Source organism: Schistocerca nitens, chromosome 2 (assembly GCF_023898315.1).
Source record: "Schistocerca nitens isolate TAMUIC-IGC-003100 chromosome 2, iqSchNite1.1, whole genome shotgun sequence".
NCBI classification, from domain to species: domain Eukaryota; kingdom Metazoa; phylum Arthropoda; class Insecta; order Orthoptera; family Acrididae; genus Schistocerca; species Schistocerca nitens.
In genome coordinates this window covers 1,128,105,909-1,128,128,827 of record NC_064615.1, presented here as the reverse complement: position 1 = coordinate 1,128,128,827, position 22,919 = coordinate 1,128,105,909, and positions in this window count along the sequence as shown.

Below are 22,919 nucleotides of genomic sequence, written 5' to 3'. Positions count from 1 at the left end.
TTAATTCGTCAATGTGAGGGAGCGAGGGATGCAGTAAAGGAGGAATAATGCATCGGAAAAGAGATACTCGGAACCCTAAAGAAAATCCTATCGTTTCCGTAGAAACGTATCTCGATTTAGAAGGTAAATGCAAGGAATCCAGAGTATTTCATGTGAGGGAGCGAGGGATGCAGTAAAGGAGGAATAATGCATCGGAAAAGAGATACTCGGAACCCCAAAGAAAATCCTATCGTTTCCGTAGAAACATATCTCGATTTAGAGGGACAATGCAGGGAATCCTGAGTATTTCATATGGACGCAAATTGTGTGTTAATTCGTAAATGTGAGGGAGCGAGGGATGCAGTAAAGGAGGAATAATGCATCGGAAAAGAGATACTCTGAACCCCAAAGGAAGTCCTATCGTTTCCGTAGAAACGTATCTCGATTTAGAAGGACATTGCAGGGAATCCAGAGTATTTCATATGGACGCAAATTGTGTGTTAATTCGTCGATGTGAGGGAGCGAGGGATGCATCAAATTAGGAATATTGCATCGGAAAAGAGATACTCGGAACCCCAAAGAAAATCCTATCGTTTCCGTAGAAACGTATCTCGATTTAGAAGGACAATGCAGGGAATCCAGAGTATTTCATATGGACGCAAATTGTGTGTTTATTCGTCAATGTGAGGAAGCGAGGGATGCAGTAAAGGAGGAATAATGCATCGGAAAAGAGATACACGGAACCCCAAAGAAAATCCTATCGTTTCCGTAGAAACGTATCTCGATTTAGAAGGCAATGCAGGGAATCCAGAGTATTTCATACGGACGCAAATTGTGTGTTAATTCGTCAATGTGAGAGAGCGAGGGATGCAGTAAAGGAGGAATAATGCATCGGAAAAGAGATACTCGGAACCCCAAAGAAAATCCTATCGTTTCCGTAGAAACGTATCTTGATTTAGAAGGACAATGCAGGCAATCCAGAGTATTTCATATGGACGCAAATTGTGTGTTAATTCGTCAATGTGAGGGAGCGAGGGATGCTGTAAAGGAGGAATAATGCATCGGAAACGAGATACTCGGAACCCCAAAGAAATTCCTATCGTTTCCGTAGAAACGTATCTCGATTTAGAAGGACAATGCAGGGAATCCAGAGTATTTCATATGGACGCAAATTGTGTGTTAATTCGTCAATGTGAGGGAGCGAGGGATGCAGTAAAGGAGGAATAATGCATCGGAAAAGAGATACTCGGAACCCCAAAGAAAATCCTATCGTTTCCGTAGAAACGTATCTCGATTTAGAAGGTAAATGCAAGGAATCCAGAGTATTTCATGTGAGGGAGCGAGGGATGCAGTAAAGGAGGAATAATGCATCGGAAAAGAGATACGCGGAACCCCAAAGAAAATCCTATCGTTTCCGTAGAAACGTATCTCGATTTAGAAGGACATTGCAGGGAATCCAGAGTATTTCATATGGACGCAAATTGTGTGTTAATTCGTCAATGTGTGGGAGCGAGGGATGTAGTAAACGAGGAATAATGCATCGGAAAACAGATACTCGGAACCCCAAAGAAAATCCTATCGTTTCCGTAGAAACGTATCTCGATTTAGAAAGACAATGCAGGGAATCCAGAGTATTTCATATGGACGCAAATTGTGTGTTAATTCGTCAATGTGAGGGAGCGAGGGATGCTGTAAAGGAGGAATAATGCATCGGAAAAGAGATACTCGGAACCCCAAAGAAATTCCTATCTTTCCGTAGAAACGTATCCGTTTTAGAAAGATAATGCAGGGAACCCAGAGTATTTCATATGGACGCAATTTGTGTGTTAATTCGGCAATGTGAGGGAGCGAGGGATGCAGTAAAGGAGGAATAATGCATCGGAAAAGAGATACTCGGAACCCCAAAGAAAATCCTATCGTTTCCTTAGAAACGAATCGCGATTTAGAAGGACAATGCAGAGAATCCAGAGTATTTCATATGGACGCAAATTGTGTGTTAATTCGGCAATGTTAGGGAGCGAGGGATGCAGTAAAGGAGGAATAATGCATCGGAAAAGAGATACTCGGAACCCCAAAGAAAATCCTGTCGTTTCCGTAGAAACGTATCTCGATGTAGAAGGACAATGCAAGGAATCCAGAGTATTTCATATGGACGCAAATTGTGTGTTAATTCGTCAATGTGAGGGAGCGAGGGATGCAGTAAAGGAGGAATAATGCATCGGAAAAGAGATACTCGGAAACCCAAAGAAAATCCTATCGTTTCCGTAGAAACGTATCTCGATTTAGAAGGACATTGCAGGGAATCCAGAGTATTTCATATGGACGCAAATTGTGTGTTAATTCGTCAATGTGTGGGAGCGAGGGATGCAGTAAAGGAGGAATAATGCATCGGAAAAGAGATACTCGGAACCCCAAAGAAAATCCTATCGTTTCCGTAGAAACGTATCTCGATTTAGAAGGACATTGCAGGGAATCCAGAGTATTTCATATGGACGCAAATTGTGTGTTAATTCGTCAATGTGAGGGAGCGAGGGATGCTGTAAAGGAGGAATAATGCATAGGAAAAGAGATACTCGGAACCCCAAAGAAATTCCTATCGTTTCAGTAGAAACGTATCTCGATTTAGAAGGACAATGCAGGGAATCCAGAGTATTTCATATGGACGCAAATTGTGTGTTAATTCGTCAATGTGAGGGAGCGAGGGATGCAGTAAAGGAGGAATAATGCATCGGAAAAGAGATACTCGGAACCCCAAAGAAAATCCTATCGTTTCCGTAGAAACGTATCTCGATTTAGAAGGACATTGCAGGGAATCCAGAGTATTTCATATGGACGCAAATTGTGTGTTAATTCGTCAATGTGTGGGAGCGAGGGATGCAGTAAAGGAGGAATAATGCATCGGAAAACAGATACTCGGAACCCCAAAGAAAATCCTATCGTTTCCGTAGAAACGTATCTCGATTTAGAAGGTCAATGCAAGGAATCCAAGGTATTTCATGTGAGGGAGCGAGGGATGCAGTAAAGGAGGAATAATGCATCGGAAAACAGATACTCGGAACCCCAAAGAAAATCCTATCGTTTCCGTAGAAACGTATCTCGATTTAGAAAGACAATGCAGGGAATCCAGAGTATTTCATATGGACGCAAATTGTGTGTTAATTCGTCAATGTGAGGGAGCGAGGGATGCTGTAAAGGAGGAATAATGCATCGGAAAAGAGATACTCGGAACCCCAAAGAAATTCCTATCGTTTCCGTAGAAACGTATCTCGTTTTAGAAAGATAATGCAGGGAACCAAGAGTATTTCATATGGACGCAATTTGTGTGTTAATTCGGCAATGTGAGGGAGCGAGGGATGCAGTAAAGGAGGAATAATGCATCGGAAAAGAGATACTCGGAACCCCAAAGAAAATCCTACCGTTTCCTTAGAAACGAATCGCGATTTAGAAGGACAATGCAGAGAATCCAGAGTATTTAATATGGACGCAAATTGTGTGTTAATTCGGCAATGTGAGGGAGCGAGGGATGCAGTAAAGGAGGAATAATGCATCGGAAAAGAGATACTCGGAACCCCAAAGAAAATCCTGTCGTTTCCGTAGAAACGTATCTCGATGTAGAAGGACAATGCAAGGAATCCGGAGTATTTCATATGGACGCAAATTGTGTGTTAATTCGTCAATGTGAGGGAGCGAGGGATGCAGTAAAGGAGGAATAATGCAACGGAAAAGAGATACTCGGAACCCCAAAGAAAATCCTATCGTTTCCGTAGAAACGTATCTCGATTTAGAAGGACATTGCAGGGAATCCAGAGTATTTCATATGGACGCAAATTGTGTGTTAATTCGTCAATGTGAGGGAGCGAGGGATGCAGTAAAGGAGGAATAATGCATAGGTAAAGAGATACGCGGAACCCCAAAGAAAATCCTATCGTTTCCTTAGAAACGAATCCCGATTTAGAAGGACAATGCAGGGAATCCGGAGTATTTCATATGGACGCAAATTGTGTGTTAATTCGTCAATGTGAGGGAACGAGGGATGCAGTAAAGGAGGAATAATGCATCGGAAAAGAGATACTCGACTCCCAAAAGAAAATCCTATCGTTTCCGTAGAAACGTATCTCGTTTTAGGAAGATAATGCAGGGAACCCAGAGTATTTCATATGGACGCAAATTGTGTGTTAATTCGGCAATGTGAGGGAGCGAGGGATGCAGTAAAGGAGGAATAATGCATCGGCAAAGAGATACTCGGAACCCCAAAGAAAATTCTGTCGTTTCCGTAGAAACGTATCTCGATGTAGAAGGACAATGCAAGGAATCCAGAGTATTTCATATGGACCCAAATTGTGTGTTAATTCGTCAATGTGAGGGAGCGAGGGATGCAGTAAAGGAGGAATAATGCATCGGAAAAGATATACTCGGAACCCCAAAGAAAATCCTATCGTTTCCGTAGAAACGTATCTCGATTTTGAAGGACATTGCAGGGAATCCAGAGTATTTCATATGGACGCAAATTGTGTGTTAATTCGTCAATGTGTGGGAGCGAGGGATGCAGTAAAGGAGGAATAATGCATCGGAAAAGAGATACTCGGAACCCCAAAGAAAATCCTATCGTTTCCGTAGAAACGTATCTCGATTTAGAAGGACATTGCAGGGAATCCAGAGTATTTCATATGGACGCAAATTATGTGTTAATTCGTCAATGTGAGGGAGCGAGGGATGCAGTAAAGGAGGAATAATGCATCGGAAAAGAGATACGCGGAACCCCAAAGAAAATCCTATCGATTCCGTAGAAACGTATCTCGTTTTAGAAAGATAATGCAGGGAACCCAGAGTATTTCATATGGACGCAATTTGTGTGTTAATTCGGCAATGTGAGGGAGCGAGGGATGCAGTAAAGGAGGAATAATGCATCGGAAAAGAGATACTCGGAACCCCAAAGAAAATCCTATCGTTTCCGTAGAAACGTATCTTGATTTAGAAGGTCAATGCAGGGAATCCAGAGTATTTCATATGGACGCAAATTGTGTGTTAATTCGTCAATGTGAGGGAGCGAGAAATGCAGTAAAGGAGGAATAATGCATTGGAAAAGAGATCCTCGGAACCCCAAAGAAAATCCTATCGTTTCCGTAGAAACGTATCTCGATTTAGAAGGACAATGCAGGGAATCCAGTGTATATCATATGGACGCAAAATGTGTGTTAATTCGTCAATGTGAGGGAGCGAGGGATGCAGTAAAGGAGGAATAATGCATCGGAAAAGAGATAATCGACTCCCAAAAGAAAATCCTATCGATCCGTAGAAACGTATCTCGTTTTAGGAAGATAATGCAGGGAAAACAGAGTATTTCATATGGACGCAAATTGTGTGTTAATTCGGCAATGTGAGGGAGCGAGGGATGCAGTAAAGGTGGAATAATTCATCGGAAAAGAGATACGCGGAACCCCAAAGAAAATCCTATCGTTTCCGTAGAAACGTATCTTGTTTTAGAAAGATAATGCAGGGAACCCAGAGTATTTCATATGGACGCTTTTTGTGTGTTAATTCGGCAATGTGAAGGAGCGAGGGATGCAGTAAAGGAGGAATAACGCATCGGAATAGAGATACTCGGAATCCCAAAGAAAATCCTATCGTTTCCTTAGAAACGAATCCCGATTTAGAAGGACAATGCAGGGAATACAGAGTATTTCATATGGACGCAAATTGTGTGTTAATTCGTCAATGTGAGAGAACGAGGGATGCAGTAAAGGAGGAATAATGCATCGGAAAAGAGATACTCGGAACCCCAAAGAAAATCCTATCGTTTCCGTAGAAACGTATCTCGATTTAGAAGGACAATGCAGGGAATCCAGAGTATTTCATATGGACGCAAATTGTGTGTTAATTCGTCAATGTGAGTTGGCGAGGGATGCAGTAAAGGAGGAATAATGCATCGGAAAAGAGATACTCGACTCCCAAAAGAAAATGTTATCGTTTCCGTAGAAATGTATCTCGTTTTAGAAAGATAATGCAGGGAACCCAGAGTATTTCATATGGACGCAAATTGTGTGTTAATTCGGCAATGTGAGGGAGCGAGGGATGCAGTAAAGGAGGAATAATGCATCGCAAAAGAGATACTCGGAACCCCAAAGAAAATCCTTTCGTTTCCGTAGAAACGTATCTCGATTTAGAAGGACAGTGCAAGGAATCCAGAGTATTTCATATGGACGCAAATTGTGTGTTAATTCTTCAATGTGAGGGAGCGAGGGATGCACTAAAGGAGGAATATTGCATCGGAAAAGAGATACTCGGAACCCCAAAGAAAATCCTATCGTTTCCGTAGAAACGTATCTCGATTTAGAAGGACAATGCAGGGAATCCAGAGTATTTCATATGGACGCAAATTGTGTGTTTATTCGTCAATGTGAGGAAGCGAGGGATGCAGTAAAGGAGGAATAATGCATCGGAAAAGAGATACACGGAACCCCAAAGAAAATCCTATCGTTTCCGTAGAAACGTATCTCGATTCAGAAGGCAATGCAGGGAATCCAGAGTATTTCATACGGACGCAAATTGTGTGTTAATTCGTCAATGTGAGAGAGCGAGGGATGCAGTAAAGGAGGAATAATGCATCGGAAAAGAGATACTCGGAACCCCAAAGAAAATCCTAACGTTTCCGTAGAAACGTATCTTGATTTAGAAGGACAATGCAGGGAATCCAGAGTATTTCATATGGACGCAAATTGTGTGTTAATTCGTCAATGTGAGGGAGCGAGGGATGCAGTAAAGGAGGAATAATGCATCGGAAAAGAGATACTCGGAACCCCAAAGAAAATCCTATCGTTTCCGTAGAAACGTATCTCGATTTAGAAGGACATTGCAGGGAATCCAGAGTATTTCATATGGACGCAAATTGTGTGTTAATTCGTCAATGTGTGGGAGCGAGGGATGCAGTAAAGGAGGAATAATGCATCGGAAAAGAGATACTCGGAACCCAAAAGAAAATCCTATCGTTTCCGTAGAAACGTATCTCGATTTAGAAGGTCAATGCAAGGAATCCAGAGTATTTCATGTGAGGGAGCGAGGGATGCAGTAAAGGAGGAATAATGCATCGGAAAAGAGATACGCGGAACCCCAAAGAAAATCCTATCGTTTCCGTAGAAACGTATCTCTATTTAGAAGGACAATGCAGGGAATCCAGAGTATTTCATATGGACGCCAATTGTGTGTTAATTCGTCAATGTGAGGGAGCGAGGGATGCTGTAAAGGAGGAATAATGCATCGGAAAAGAGATACTCGGAACCCCAAAGAAATTCCTATCGTTTCCGTAGAAACGTATCTCGTTTTAGAAAGATAATGCAGGGAACCCAGAGTATTTCATATGGACGCAATTTGTGTGTTAATTCGGCAATGTGAGGGAGCGAGGGATGCAGTAAAGGAGGAATAATGCATCGGAAAAGAGATACTCGGAACCCCAAAGAAAATCCTATCGTTTCCTTAGAAACGAATCGCGATTTAGAAGGACAATGCAGAGAATCCAGAGTATTTCATATGGACGCAAATTGTGTGTTAATTCGTCAATGTGAGGGAGCGAGGGATGCAGTAAAGGAGGAATAATGCATCGGAAAAGAGATACTCGGAACCCCAAAGAAAATCCTATCGTTTCCGTAGAAACGTATCTCTATTTAGAACGACAATGCAGGGAATCCAGAGTATTTCATATGGACGCAAATTGTGTGTTAATTCGTCAATGTGAGGGAGCGAGGGATGCTGTAAAGGAGGAATAATGCATCGGAAAAGAGATACTCGGAACCCCAAAGAAATTCCTATCGTTTCCGTAGAAACGTATCTTGATTTAGAAGGTCAATGCAGGGAATCCAGAGTATTTCATATGGACGCAAATTGTGTGTTAATTCGTCAATGTGAGGGAGCGAGAAATGCAGTAAAGGAGGAATAATGCATTGGAAAAGAGATCCTCGGAACCCCAAAGAAAATCCTATCGTTTCCGTAGAAACGTATCTCGATTTAGAAGGACAATGCAGGGAATCCAGTGTATATCATATGGACGCAAATTGTGTGTTAATTCGTCAATGTGAGGGAGCGAGGGATGCAGTAAAGGAGGAATAATGCATCGGAAAAGAGATAATCGTCTCCCAAAAGAAAATCCTATCGAACCGTAGAAACGTATCTCGTTTTAGGAAGATAATGCAGGGAAAACAGATTATTTCATATGGACGCAAATTGTGTGTTAATTCGGCAATGTGAGGGAGCGAGGGATGCAGTAAAGGAGGAATAATTCATCGGAAAAGAGATACGCGGAACCCCAAAGAAAATCCTATCGTTTCCGTAGAAACGTATCTCGTTTTAGAAAGATAATGCAGGGAACCCAGAGTATTTCATATCGACGCTTTTTGTGTGTTAATTCGGCAATGTGAGGGAGCGAGGGATGCAGTAAAGGAGGAATAACGCATCGGAAAAGAGATACTCGGAATCCCAAAGAAAATCCTATCGTTTCCTTAGAAACGAATTCCGATTTAGAAGGACAATGCAGGGAATACAGAGTATTTCATATGGACGCAAATTGTGTGTTAATTCGTCAATGTGAGAGAACGAGGGATGCAGTAAAGGAGGAATAATGCATCGGAAAAGAGATACTCGGAACCCCAAAGAAAATCCTATCGTTTCCGTAGAAACGTATCTCGATTTAGAAGGACAATGCAGGGAATCCAGAGTATTTCATATGGACGCAAATTGTGTGTTAATTCGTCAATGTGAGTTGGCGAGGGATGCAGTAAAGGAGGAATAATGCATCGGAAAAGAGATACTCGACTCCCAAAAGAAAATGTTATCGTTTCCGTAGAAATGTATCTCGTTTTAGAAAGATAATGCAGGGAACCCAGAGTATTTCATATGGACGCAAATTGTGTGTTAATTCGGCAATGTGAGGGAGCGAGGGATGCAGTAAAGGAGGAATAATGCATCGCAAAAGAGATACTCGGAACCCCAAAGAAAATCCTTTCGTTTCCGTAGAAACGTATCTCGATTTAGAAGGACAGTGCAAGGAATCCAGAGTATTTCATATGGACGCAAATTGTGTGTTAATTCTTCCATGTGAGGGAGCGAGGGATGCTGTAAAGGAGGAATAATGCTTCGGAAAAGCGATACTCGGAACCCCAAAGAAAATCCTATCGTTTCCGTAGAAACATATCTCGATTTAGAGGGACAATGCAGGGAATCCTGAATATTTCATATGGACGCAAATTGTGTGTTAATTCGTCAATGTGAGGGAGCGAGGGATGCAGTAAAGGAGGAATAATGCATCGGAAAAGAGATACTCTGAACCCCAAAGGAAATCCAATCGTTTCCGTAGAAACGTATCTCGATTTAGAAGGACATTGCAGGGAATCCAGAGTATTTCATATGGACGCAAATTGTGTGTTAATTCGTCGATGTGAGGGAGCGAGGGATGCACTAAAGGAGGAATATTGCATCGGAAAAGAGATACTCGGAACCCCAAAGAAAATCCTATCGTTTCCGTAGAAACGTATCTCGATTTAGAAGGACAATGCAGGGAATCCAGAGTATTTCATATGGACGCAAATTGTGTGTTTATTCGTCAATGTGAGGAAGCGAGGGATGCAGTAAAGGAGGAATAATGCATCGGAAAAGAGATACACGGAACCCCAAAGAAAATCCTATCGTTTCCGTAGAAACGTATCTCGATTTAGAAGGCAATGCAGGGAATCCAGAGTATTTCATACGGACGCAAATTGTGTGTTAATTCGTCAATGTGAGAGAGCGAGGGATGCAGTAAAGGAGGAATAACGCATCGGAAAAGAGATACTCGGAATCCCAAAGAAAATCCTATCGTTTCCTTAGAAACGAATCCCGATTTAGAAGGACAATGCAGGGAATACAGAGTATTTCATATGGACGCAAATTGTGTGTTAATTCGTCAATGTGAGAGAACGAGGGATGCAGTAAAGGAGGAATAATGCATCGGAAAAGAGATACTCGGAACCCCAAAGAAAATCCTATCGTTTCCGTAGAAACGTATCTCGATTTAGAAGGACAATGCAGGGAATCCAGAGTATTTCATATGGACGCAAATTGTGTGTTAATTCGTCAATGTGAGTTGGCGAGGGATGCAGTAAAGGAGGAATAATGCATCGGAAAAGAGATACTCGACTCCCAAAAGAAAATGTTATCGTTTCCGTAGAAATGTATCTCGTTTTAGAAAGATAATGCAGGGAACCCAGAGTATTTCATATGGACGCAAATTGTGTGTTAATTCGGCAATGTGAGGGAGCGAGGGATGCAGTAAAGGAGGAATAATGCATCGCAAAAGAGATACTCGGAACCCCAAAGAAAATCCTTTCGTTTCCGTAGAAACGTATTTCGATTTAGAAGGACAGTGCAAGGAATCCAGAGTATTTCATATGGACGCAAATTGTGTGTTAATTCTTCCATGTGAGGGAGCGAGGGATGCAGTAAAGGAGGAATAATGCTTCGGAAAAGAGATACTCGGAACCCCAAAGAAAATCCTATCGTTTCCGTAGAAACATATCTCGATTTAGAGGGACAATGCAGGGAATCCTGAATATTTCAAATGGACGCAAATTGTGTGTTAATTCGTCAATGTGAGGGAGCGAGGGATGCAGTAAAGGAGGAATAATGCATCGGAAAAGAGATACTCTGAACCCCAAAGGAAATCCTATCGTTTCCGTAGAAACGTATCTCGATTTAGAAGGACATTGCAGGGAATCCAGAGTATTTCATATGGACGCAAATTGTGTGTTAATTCGTCGATGTGAGGGAGCGAGGGATGCACTAAAGGAGGAATATTGCATCGGAAAAGAGATACTCGGAACCCCAAAGAAAATACTATCGTTTCCGTAGAAACGTATCTCGATTTAGAAGGACAATGCAGGGAATCCAGAGTATTTCATATGGACGCAAATTGTGTGTTTATTCGTCAATGTGAGGAAGCGAGGGATGCAGTAAAGGAGGAATAATGCATCGGAAAAGAGATACACGGAACCCCAAAGAAAATCCTATCGTTTCCGTAGAAACGTATCTCGATTTAGAAGGCAATGCAGGGAATCCAGAGTATTTCATACGGACGCAAATTGTGTGTTAATTCGTCAATGTGAGAGAGCGAGGGATGCAGTAAAGGAGGAATAATGCATCGGAAAAGAGATACTCGGAACCCCAAAGAAAATCCTATCGTTTCCGTAGAAACGTATCTTGATTTAGAAGGACAATGCAGGGAATCCAGAGTATTTCATATGGACGCAAATTGTGTGTTAATTCGTCAATGTGAGGGAGCGAGGGATGCTGTAAAGTAGGAATAATGCATCGGAAAAGAGATACTCGGAACCCCAAAGAAATTCCTATCGTTTCTGTAGAAACGTAATTCGATTTAGAAGGACAATGCAGGGAATCCAGAGTATTTCATATGGACGCAAATTGTGTGTTAATTCGTCAATGTGAGGGAGCGAGGGATGCAGTAAAGGAGGAATAATGCATCGGAAAAGAGATACTCGGAACCCCAAAGAAAATCCTATCGTTTCCGTAGAAACGTATCTCGATTTAGAAGGACATTGCAGGGAATCCAGAGTATTTCATATGGACGCAAATTGTGTGTCAATTCGTCAATGTGTGGGAGCGAGGGATGCAGTAAAGGAGGAATAATGCATCGGAAAAGAGATACTCGGAACCACAAAGAAAATCCTATCGTTTCCGTAGAAACGTATCTCGATTTAGAAGGTCAATGCAAGGAATCCAGAGTATTTCATGTGAGGGAGCGAGGGATGCAGTAAAGGAGGAATAATGCATCGGAAAAGAGATACGCGGAACCCCAAAGAAAATCCTATCGTTTCCGTAGAAACGTATCTCTATTTAGAAGGACAATGCAGGGAATCCAGAGTATTTCATATGGACGCAAATTGTGTGTTAATTCGTCAATGTGAGGGAGCGAGGGATGCTGTAAAGGAGGAATAATGCATCGGAAAAGAGATACTCGGAACCCCAAAGAAATTCCTATCGTTTCCGTAGAAACGTATCTCGTTTTAGAAAGATAATGCAGGGAACCCAGAGTATTTCATATGGACGCAATTTGTGTGTTAATTCGGCAATGTGAGGGAGCGAGGGATGCAGTAAAGGAGGAATAATGCATCGGAAAAGAGATACTCGGAACCCCAAAGAAAATCCTATCGTTTCCTTAGAAACGAATCGCGATTTAGAAGGACAATGCAGAGAATCCAGAGTATTTCATATGGACGCAAATTGTGTGTTAATTCGTCAATGTGAGGGAGCGAGGGATGCAGTAAAGGAGGAATAATGCATCGGAAAAGAGATACTCGGAACCCCAAAGAAAATCCTGTCGTTTCCGTAGAAACGTATATCGATGTAGAAGGACAATGCAAGGAATCCAGAGTATTTCATATGGACGCAAATTGTGTGTTAATTCGTCAATGTGAGGGAGCGAGGGATGCAGTAAACGAGGAATATTGCATCGGAAAAGAGATACTCAGAACCCCAAAGAAAATCCTATCGTTTCCGTAGAAACGTATCTCGATTTAGAAGGACAATGCAGGGAATCCAGAGTATTTCATATGGACGCAAATTGTGTGTTTATTCGTCAATGTGAGGAAGCGAGGGATGCAGTAAAGGAGGAATAATGCATCGGAAAAGAGATACACGGAACCCCAAAGAAAATCCTATCGTTTCCGTAGAAACGTATCTGGATTTAGAAGGCAATGCAGGGAATCCAGAGTATTTCATACGGACGCAAATTGTGTGTTAATTCGTCAATGTGAGAGAGCGAGGGATGCAGTAAAGGAGGAATAATGCATCGGAAAAGAGATACTCGGAACCCCAAAGAAAATCCTATCGTTTCCGTAGAAATGTATCTTGATTTAGAAGGACAATGCAGGGAATCCAGAGTATTTCATATGGACGCAAATTGTGTGTTAATTCGTCAATGTGAGGGAGCGAGGGATGCTGTAAAGTAGGAATAATGCATCGGAAAAGAGATACTCGGAACCCCAAAGAAATTCATATCGTTTCCGTAGAAACGTAATTCGATTTAGAAGGACAATGCAGGGAATCCAGAGTATTTCATATGGACGCAAATTGTGTGTTAATTCGTCAATGTGAGGGAGCGAGGGATGCAGTAAAGGAGGAATAATGCATCGGAAAAGAGATACTCGGAACCCCAAAGAAAATCCTATCGTTTCCGTAGAAACGTATCTCGATTTAGAAGGACATTGCAGGGAATCCAGAGTATTTCATATGGACGCAAGTTGTGTGTTAATTCGTCAATGTGTGGGAGCGAGGGATGCAGTAAAGGAGGAATAATGCATCGGAAAAGAGATACTCGGAACCCCAAAGAAAATTCTATCGTTTCCGTAGAAACGTATCTCGATTTAGAAGGTCAATGCAAGGAATCCAGAGTATTTCATGTGAGGGAGCGAGGGATGCAGTAAAGGAGGAATAATGCATCGGAAAAGAGATACGCGGAACCCCAAAGAAAATCCTATCGTTTCCGTAGAAACGTATCTCTATTTAGAAGGACAATGCAGGGAATCCAGAGTATTTCATATGGACGCAAATTGTGTGTTAATTCGTCAATGTGAGGGAGCGAGTGATGCTGTAAAGGAGGAATAATGCATCGGAAAAGAGATACTCGGAACCCCAAAGAAATTCCTATCGTTTCCGTAGAAACGTATCTCGTTTTAGAAAGATAATGCAGGGAACCCAGAGTATTTCATATGGACGCAATTTGTGTGTTAATTCGGCAATGTGAGGGAGCGAGGGATGCAGTAAAGGAGGAATAATGCATCGGAAAAGAGATACTCGGAACCCCAAAGAAAATCCTATCGTTTCCTTAGAAACGAATCGCGATTTAGAAGGACAATGCAGAGAATCCAGAGTATTTCATATGGACGCAAATTGTGTGTTAATTCGGCAATGTGAGGGAGCGAGGGATGCAGTAAAGGAGGAATAATGCATCGGAAAAGAGATACTCGGAACCCCAAAGAAAATCCTGTCGTTTCCGTAGAAACGTATATCGATGTAGAAGGACAATGCAAGGAATCCAGAGTATATCATATGGACGCAAATTGTGTGTTAATTCGTCAATGTGAGGGAGCGAGGGATGCAGTAAACGAGGAATAATGCATCGGAAAAGAGATACGCGGAACCCCAAAGAAAATCCTATCGTTTCCGTAGAAACGTATATCGTTTTAGAAAGATAATGCAGGGAACCCAGAGTATTTCATATGGACTCAATTTGTGTGTTAATTCGGCAATGTGAGGGAGCGAGGGATGCAGTAAAGGAGGAATAATGCATCGGAAAAGAGATACTCGGAACCCCAAAGAAAATCCTATCGTTTCCTTAGAAACGAATCCCGATTTAGAAGGACAATGCAGGGAATCCAGAGTATTTCATATGGACGCAAATTGTGTGTTAATTCGTCAATGTGAGGGAACGAGGGATGCAGTAAAGGAGGAATAATGCATCGGAAAAGAGATACTCGACTCCCAAAAGAAAATCCTATCGTTTCCGTAGAAACGTATCTCGTTTTAGGAAGATAATGCAGGGAACCCAGAGTATTTCATATGGACGCAAATTGTGTGTTAATTCGGCAATGTGAGGGAGCGAGGGATGCAGTAAAGGAGGAATAATGCATCGGCAAAGAGATACTCGGAACCCCAAAGAAAATCCTGTCGTTTCCGTAGAAACGTATCTCGATGTAGAAGGACAATGCAAGGAATCCAGAGTATTTCATATGGACGCAAATTGTGTGTTAATTCGTCAATGTGAGGGAGCGAGGGATGCAGTAAAGGAGGAATAATGCATCGGAAAAGAGATACTCGGAACCCCAAAGAAAATCCTATCGTTTCCGTAGAAACGTATCTCGATTTTGAAGGACATTGCAGGGAATCCAGAGTATTTCATATGGACGCAAATTGTGTGTTAATTCGTCAATGTGTGGGAGCGAGGGATGCAGTAAAGGAGGAATAATGCATCGGAAAAGAGATACTCGGAACCCCAAAGAAAATCCTATCGTTTCCGTAGAAACGTATCTCGATTTAGAAGGACATTGCAGGGAATCCAGAGTATTTCATATGGACGCAAATTGTGTGTTAATTCGTCAATGTGAGGGAGCGAGGGATGCAATAAAGGGGGAATAATGCATCGGAAGAGAGATACTCGGAACCCCAAAGAAAATCCTATCATTTCCGTAGAAACATATCTCGATTTAGAAGCACAATGCAGGGAATCCAGAGTATTCCATATGGACGCAACTTGTGTGTTAATTCGTCAATGTGAGGGAGCGAGGGATGCAGTAAAGGAGGAATAATGCATCGGATAAGCGATACACGGAACCCCAAAGAAAATCCTAACGTTTCCGTAGAAACGTATCTCGATTTAGAAGGACAATGCAGGGAATCCAGAGTATTTCATATGGACGCAAATTGTGTGTTAATTCGTCAATGTGAGGGAGCGAGAAATGCAGTAAAGGAGGAATAATGCATTGGAAAAGAGATACTCGGAACCCCAAAGAAAATCCTATCGTTTCCATAGAAACGTATCTCGATTTAGAAGGACAATGCAGGGAATCCAGAGTATATCATATGGACGCAAATTGTGTGTTAATTCGTCAATTTGAGGGAGCGAGGGATGCAGTAAAGGAGGAATAATGCATCGGAAAAGAGATACTCGACTTCCTAAAGAAAATCCTATCGTTTCCGAAGAAACGTATCTCGTTTTAGAAAGATAATGCAGGGAACCCAGAGTATTTCATATGGACGCAAATTGTGTGTTAATTCGGCAATGTGAGGGAGTGGGGGATGCAGTAAAGGAGGAATAATGCATCGCAAAAGAGATACTCGGAACCCCAAAGAAAATCCTGTCGTTTCCGTAGAAACGTATCTCGATTTAGAAGGACATTGCAGGGATTCCAGAGTATTTCATATAGACGCAAATTGTGTGTTAATTCGTCGATGTGAGGGAGCGAGGGATGCACTAAAGGAGGAATATTGCATCGGAAAAGAGATACTCGGAACCCCAAAGAAAATGCTATCGTTTCCGAGAAACGTATCTCGATTTAGAAGGACAATGCAGGGAATCCAGAGTATTTCATATGGACGCAAATTGTGTGTTTATTCGTCAATGTGAGGAAGCGAGGGATGCAGTAAAGGAGGAATAATGCATCGGAAAAGAGATACACGGAACCCCAAAGAAAATCATATCGTTTCCGTAGAAACGTATCTCGATTTAGAAGGCAATGCAGGGAATCCAGAGTATTTCATACAGACGCAAATTGTGTGTTAATTCGTCAATGTGAGAGAGCGAGGGATGCAGTAAAGGAGGAATAATGCATCGGAAAAGAGATACTCGGAACCCCAAAGAAAATCCTATCGTTTCCGTAGAAACGTATCTTGATTTAGAAGGACAATGCAGGGAATCCAGAGTATTTCATATGGACGCAAATTGTGTGTTAATTCGTCAATGTGAGGGAGCGAGGGATGCTGTAAAGTAGGAATAATGCATCGGAAAAGAGATACTCGGAACCCCAAAGAAATTCCTATCGTTTCCGTAGAAACGTAATTCGATTTAGAAGGACAATGCAGGGAATCCAGAGTATTTCATATGGACGCAAATTGTGTGTTAATTCGTCAATGTGAGGGAGCGAGGGATGCAGTAAAGGAGGAATAATGCATCGGAAAAGAGATACTCGGAACCCCAAAGAAAATCCTATCGTTTCCGTAGAAACGTATCTCGATTTAGAAGGACATTGCAGGGAATCCAGAGTATTTCATATGGACGCAAATTGTGTGTTAATTCGTCAATGTGTGGGAGCGAGGGATGCAGTAAAGGAGGAATAATGCATCGGAAAAGAGATACTCGGAACCCCAAAGAAAATCCTATCGTTTCCGTAGAAACGTATCTCGATTTAGAAGGTCAATGCAAGGAATCCAGAGTATTTCATGTGAGGGAGCGAGGGATGCAGTAAAGGAGGAATAATGCATCGGAAAAGAGATACGCGGAACCCCAATGAAAATCCTATCGTTTCCGTAGAAACGTATCTCTATTCAGAAGGACAATGCAGGGAATCCAGAGTATTTCATATGGACGCAAATTGTGTGTTAATTCGTCAATGTGAGGGAGCGAGGGATGCTGTAAAGGAGGAATAATGCATCGGAAAAGAGATACTCGGAACCCCAAAGAAATTCCTATCGTTTCCGTAGAAACGTATCTCGTTTTAGAAAGATAATGCAGGGAACCCAGAGTATTTCATATGGACGCAATTTGTGTGTTAATTCGGCAATGTGAGGGAGCGAGGGATGCAGTAAAGGAGGAATAATGCATCGGAAAAGAGATACTCGGAACCCCAAAGAAAATCCTATCGTTTCCTTAGAAACGAATCGCGATTTAGAAGGACAATGCAGAGAATCCAGAGTATTTCATATGGATGCAAATTGTGTGTTAATTCGGCAATGTGAGGGAGCGAGGGATGCAGTAAAGGAGGAATAATGCATCGGAAAAGAGATACTCGGAACCCCAATGAAAATCCTGTCGTTTCCGTAGAAACGTATATCGATGTAGAAGGACAATGCAGGGAATCCAGAGTATTTCATATGGACGCAAATTGTGTGTTAATTCGTCAATGTGAGGGAGCGAGGGATGCAGTAAACGAGGAATAATGCATCGGAAAAGAGATACGCGGAACCCCAAAGAAAATCCTATCGTTTCCGTAGAAACGTATCTCGTTTTAGAAAGATAATGCAGGGAACCCAGAGTATTTCATATGGACGCAATTTGTGTGTTAATTCGGCAATGTGAGGGAGCGAGGGATGCAGTAAAGGAGGAATAATGCATCGGAAAAGAGATACTCGGAACCCCAAAGAAAATCCTATCGTTTCCTTAGAAACGAATCCCGATTTAGAAGGACAATGCAGGGAATCCAGAGTATTTCATATGGACGCAAATTGTGTGTTAATTCGTCAATGTGAGGGAACGAGGGATGCAGTAAAGGAGGAATAATGCATCGGAAAAGAGATACTCGACTCCCAAAAGAAAATCCTATCGTTTCCGTAGAAACGTATCTCGTTTTAGGAAGATAATGCAGGGAACCCAGAGTATTTCATATGGACGCAAATTGTGTGTTAATTCGGCAATGTGAGGGAGCGAGGGATGCAGTAAAGGAGGAATAATGCATCGGCAAAGAGATACTCGGAACCCCAAAGAAAATCCTATCGTTTCCGTAGAAACGTATCTCGTTTTAGAAAGATAATGCAGGGAACCCAGAGTATTTCATATGGACGCAATTTGTGTGTTAATTCGGCAATGTGAGGGAGCGAGGGATGCAGTAAAGGAGGAATAATGCATCGGAAAAGAGATACTCGGAACCCCAAAGAAAATCCTATCGTTTCCTTAGAAACGAATCGCGATTTAGAAGGACAATGCAGAGAATCCAGAGTATTTCATATGGATGCAAATTGTGTGTTAATTCGGCAATGTGAGGGAGCGAGGGATGCAGTAAAGGAGGAATAATGCATCGGAAAAGAGATACTCGGAACCCCAATGAAAATCCTGTCGTTTCCGTAGAAACGTATATCGATGTAGAAGGACAATGCAGGGAATCCAGAGTATTTCATATGGACGCAAATTGTGTGTTAATTCGTCAATGTGAGGGAGCGAGGGATGCAGTAAACGAGGAATAATGCATCGGAAAAGAGATACGCGGAACCCCAAAGAAAATCCTATCGTTTCCGTAGAAACGTATCTCGTTTTAGAAAGATAATGCAGGGAACCCAGAGTATTTCATATGGACGCAATTTGTGTGTTAATTCGGCAATGTGAGGGAGCGAGGGATGCAGTAAAGGAGGAATAATGCATCGGAAAAGAGATACTCGGAACCCCAAAGAAAATCCTATCGTTTCCTTAGAAACGAATCCCGATTTAGAAGGACAATGCAGGGAATCCAGAGTATTTCATATGGACGCAAATTGTGTGTTAATTCGTCAATGTGAGGGAACGAGGGATGCAGTAAAGGAGGAATAATGCATCGGAAAAGAGATACTCGACTCCCAAAAGAAAATCCTATCGTTTCCGTAGAAACGTATCTCGTTTTAGGAAGATAATGCAGGGAACCCAGAGTATTTCATATGGACGCAAATTGTGTGTTAATTCGGCAATGTGAGGGAGCGAGGGATGCAGTAAAGGAGGAATAATGCATCGGCAAAGAGATACTCGGAACCCCAAAGAAAATCCTGTCGTTTCCGTAGAAACGTATCTCGATGTAGAAGGACAATGCAAGGAATCCAGAGTATTTCATATGGACGCAAATTGTGTGTTAATTCGTCAATGTGAGGGAGCGAGGGATGCAGTAAAGGAGGAATAATGCATCGGAAAAGAGATACTCGGAACCCCAAAGAAAATCCTATCGTTTCCGTAGAAACGTATCTCGATTTTGAAGGACATTGCAGGGAATCCAGAGTATTTCATATGGACGCAAATTGTGTGTTAATTCCTCAATGTGTGGGAGCGAGGGATGCAGTAAAGGAGGAATAATGCATCGGAAAAGAGATACTCGGAACCCCAAAGAAAATCCTATCGTTTCCGTAGAAACGTATCTCGAATTAGAAGGACAATGCAGGGAATCCAGAGTATTTCATATGGACGCAAATTGTGTGTTAATTCGTCAATGTGAGGGAGCGAGGGATGCAGTAAACGAGGAATAATGCATCGGAAAAGAGATACGCGGAACCCCAAAGAAAATCCTATCGTTTCCGTAGAAACGTATCTCGTTTTAGAAAGATAATGCAGGGAACCCAGAGTATTTCATATGGACGCAATTTGTGTGTTAATTCGGCAATGTGAGGGAGCGAGGGATGCAGTAAAGGAGGAATAATGCATCGGAAAAGAGATAGTCGGAACCCCAAAGAAAATCCTATCGTTTCCGTAGAAACGTATCTTCATTTAGAAGGTCAATGCAGGGAATCCAGAGTATTTCATATGGACGCAAATTGTGTGTTAATTCGTCAATGTGAGGGAGCGAGAAATGCAGTAAAGGAGGAATAATGCATCGGAAAAGAGATACTCGGAACCCCAAAGAAAATCCTGTCGTTTCCGTAGAAACGTATCTCGATGTAGAAGGACAATGCAAGGAATCCAGAGTATTTCATATGGACGCAAATTGTGTGTTAATTCGTCAATGTGAGGAAGCGAGGGATGCAGTAAAGGAGGAATAATGCATCGGAAAAGAGATACTCGGAACCCCAAAGAAAATCCTATCGTTTCCGTAGAAACGTATCTCGATTTAGAAGGACATTGCAGGGAATCCAGAGTATTTCATATGGACGCAAATTGTGTGTTAATTCGTCAATGTGTGGGAGCGAGGGATGCAGTAAAGGAGGAATAATGCATCGGAAAAGAGATACTCTGAACCCCAAAGGAAATCCTATCGTTTCCGTAGAAACGTATCTCGATTTAGAAGGACATTGCAGGGAATCCAGAGTATTTCATATGGACGCAAATTGTGTGTTAATTCGTCGATGTGAGGGAGCGAGGGATGCACTAAAGGAGGAATATTGCATCGGAAAAGAGATACTCGGAACCCCAAAGAAAATCCTATCGTTTCCGTAGATACGTATCTCGATTTAGAAGGACAATGCAGGGAATCCAGAGTATTTCATATGGACGCAAATTGTGTGTTTATTCGTCAATGTGAGGAAGCGCGGGATGCACTAAAGGAGGAATAATGCATCGGAAAAGAGATACACGGAACCCCAAAGAAAATCCTATCGTTTCCGTAGAAACGTATCTCGATTTAGAAGGCAATGCAGGGAATCCAGAGTATTTCATACGGACGCAAATTGTGTGTTAATTCGTCAATGTGAGAGAGCGAGGGATGCAGTAAAGGAGGAATAATGTATCGGAAAAGAGATACTCGGAACCCCAAAGAAAATCCTATCGTTTCCGTAGAAACGTATCTTGATTTAGAAGGACAATGCAGGGAATCCAGAGTATTTCATATGGACGCAAATTGTGTGTTAATTCGTCAATGTGAGGGAGCGAGGGATGCTGTAAAGGAGGAATAATGCATCGGAAAAGAGATACTCGGAACCCCAAAGAAATTCCTATCGCTTCCGTAGAAACGTATCTCGATTTAGAAGGATAATGCAGGGAATCCAGAGTATTTCATATGGACGCAAATTGTGTGTTAATTCGTCAATGTGAGGGAGCGAGGGATGCAGTAAAGGAGGAATAATGCATCGGAAAAGAGATACTCGGAACCCCAAAGAAAATCCTATCGTTTCCGTAGAAACGTATCTCGATTTAGAAGGACATTGCAGGGAATCCAGAGTATTTCATATGGACGCAAATTGTGTGTTAATTCGTCAATGTGTGGGAGCGAGGGATGCAGTAAAGGAGGAATAATGCATCGGAAAAGAGATACTCGGAACCCCAAAGAAAATCCTATCGTTTCCGTAGAAACGTATCTCGATTTAGAAGGACATTGCAGGGAATCCAGAGTATTTCATATGGACGCAAATTGTGTGTTAATTCGTCAATGTGAGGGAGCGAGGGATGCAGTAAACGAGGAATAATGCATCGGAAAAGAGATACGCGGAACCCCAAAGAAAATCCTATCGTTTCCGTAGAAACGTATATCGTTTTAGAAAGATAATGCAGGGAACCCAGAGTATTTCATATGGACTCAATTTGTGTGTTAATTCGGCAATGTGAGGGAGCGAGGGATGCAGTAAAGGAGGAATAATGCATCGGAAAAGAGATACTCGGAACCCCAAAGAAAATCCTATCGTTTCCTTAGAAACGAATCCCGATTTAGAAGGACAATGCAGGGAATCCAGAGTATTTCATATGGACGCAAATTGTGTGTTAATTCGTCAATGTGAGGGAACGAGGGATGCAGTAAAGGAGGAATAATGCATCGGAAAAGAGATACTCGACTCCCAAAAGAAAATCCTATCGTTTCCGTAGAAACGTATCTCGTTTTAGGAAGATAATGCAGGGAACCCAGAGTATTTCATATGGACGCAAATTGTGTGTTAATTCGGCAATGTGAGGGAGCGAGGGATGCAGTAAAGGAGGAATAATGCATCGGCAAAGAGATACTCGGAACCCCAAAGAAAATCCTGTCGTTTCCGTAGAAACGTATCTCGATGTAGAAGAACAATGCAAGGAATCCAGAGTATTTCATATGGACGCAAATTGTGTGTTAATTCGTCAATGTGAGGGAGCGAGGGATGCAGTAAAGGAGGAATAATGCATCGGAAAAGAGATACTCGGAACCCCAAAGAAAATCCTATCGTTTCCGTAGAAACGTATCTCGATTTTGAAGGACATTGCAGGGAATCCAGAGTATTTCATATGGACGCAAATTGTGTGTTAATTCGTCAATGTGTGGGAGCGAGGGATGCAGTAAAGGAGGAATAATGCATCGGAAAAGAGATACTCGGAACCCCAAAGAAAATCCTATCGTTTCCGTAGAAACGTATCTCGATTTAGAAGGACATTGCAGGGAATCCAGAGTATTTCATATGGACGCAAATTGTGTGTTAATTCGTCAATGTGAGGGAGCGAGGGATGCAATAAAGGGGGAATAATGCATCGGAAGAGAGATACTCGGAACCCCAAAGAAAATCCTATCATTTCCGTAGAAACATATCTCGATTTAGAAGCACAATGCAGGGAATCCAGAGTATTCCATATGGACGCAACTTGTGTGTTAATTCGTCAATGTGAGGGAGCGAGGGATGCAGTAAAGGAGGAATAATGCATCGGATAAGCGATACACGGAACCCCAAAGAAAATCCTAACGTTTCCGTAGAAACGTATCTCGATTTAGAAGGACAATGCAGGGAATCCAGAGTATTTCATATGGACGCAAATTGTGTGTTAATTCGTCAATGTGAGGGAGCGAGAA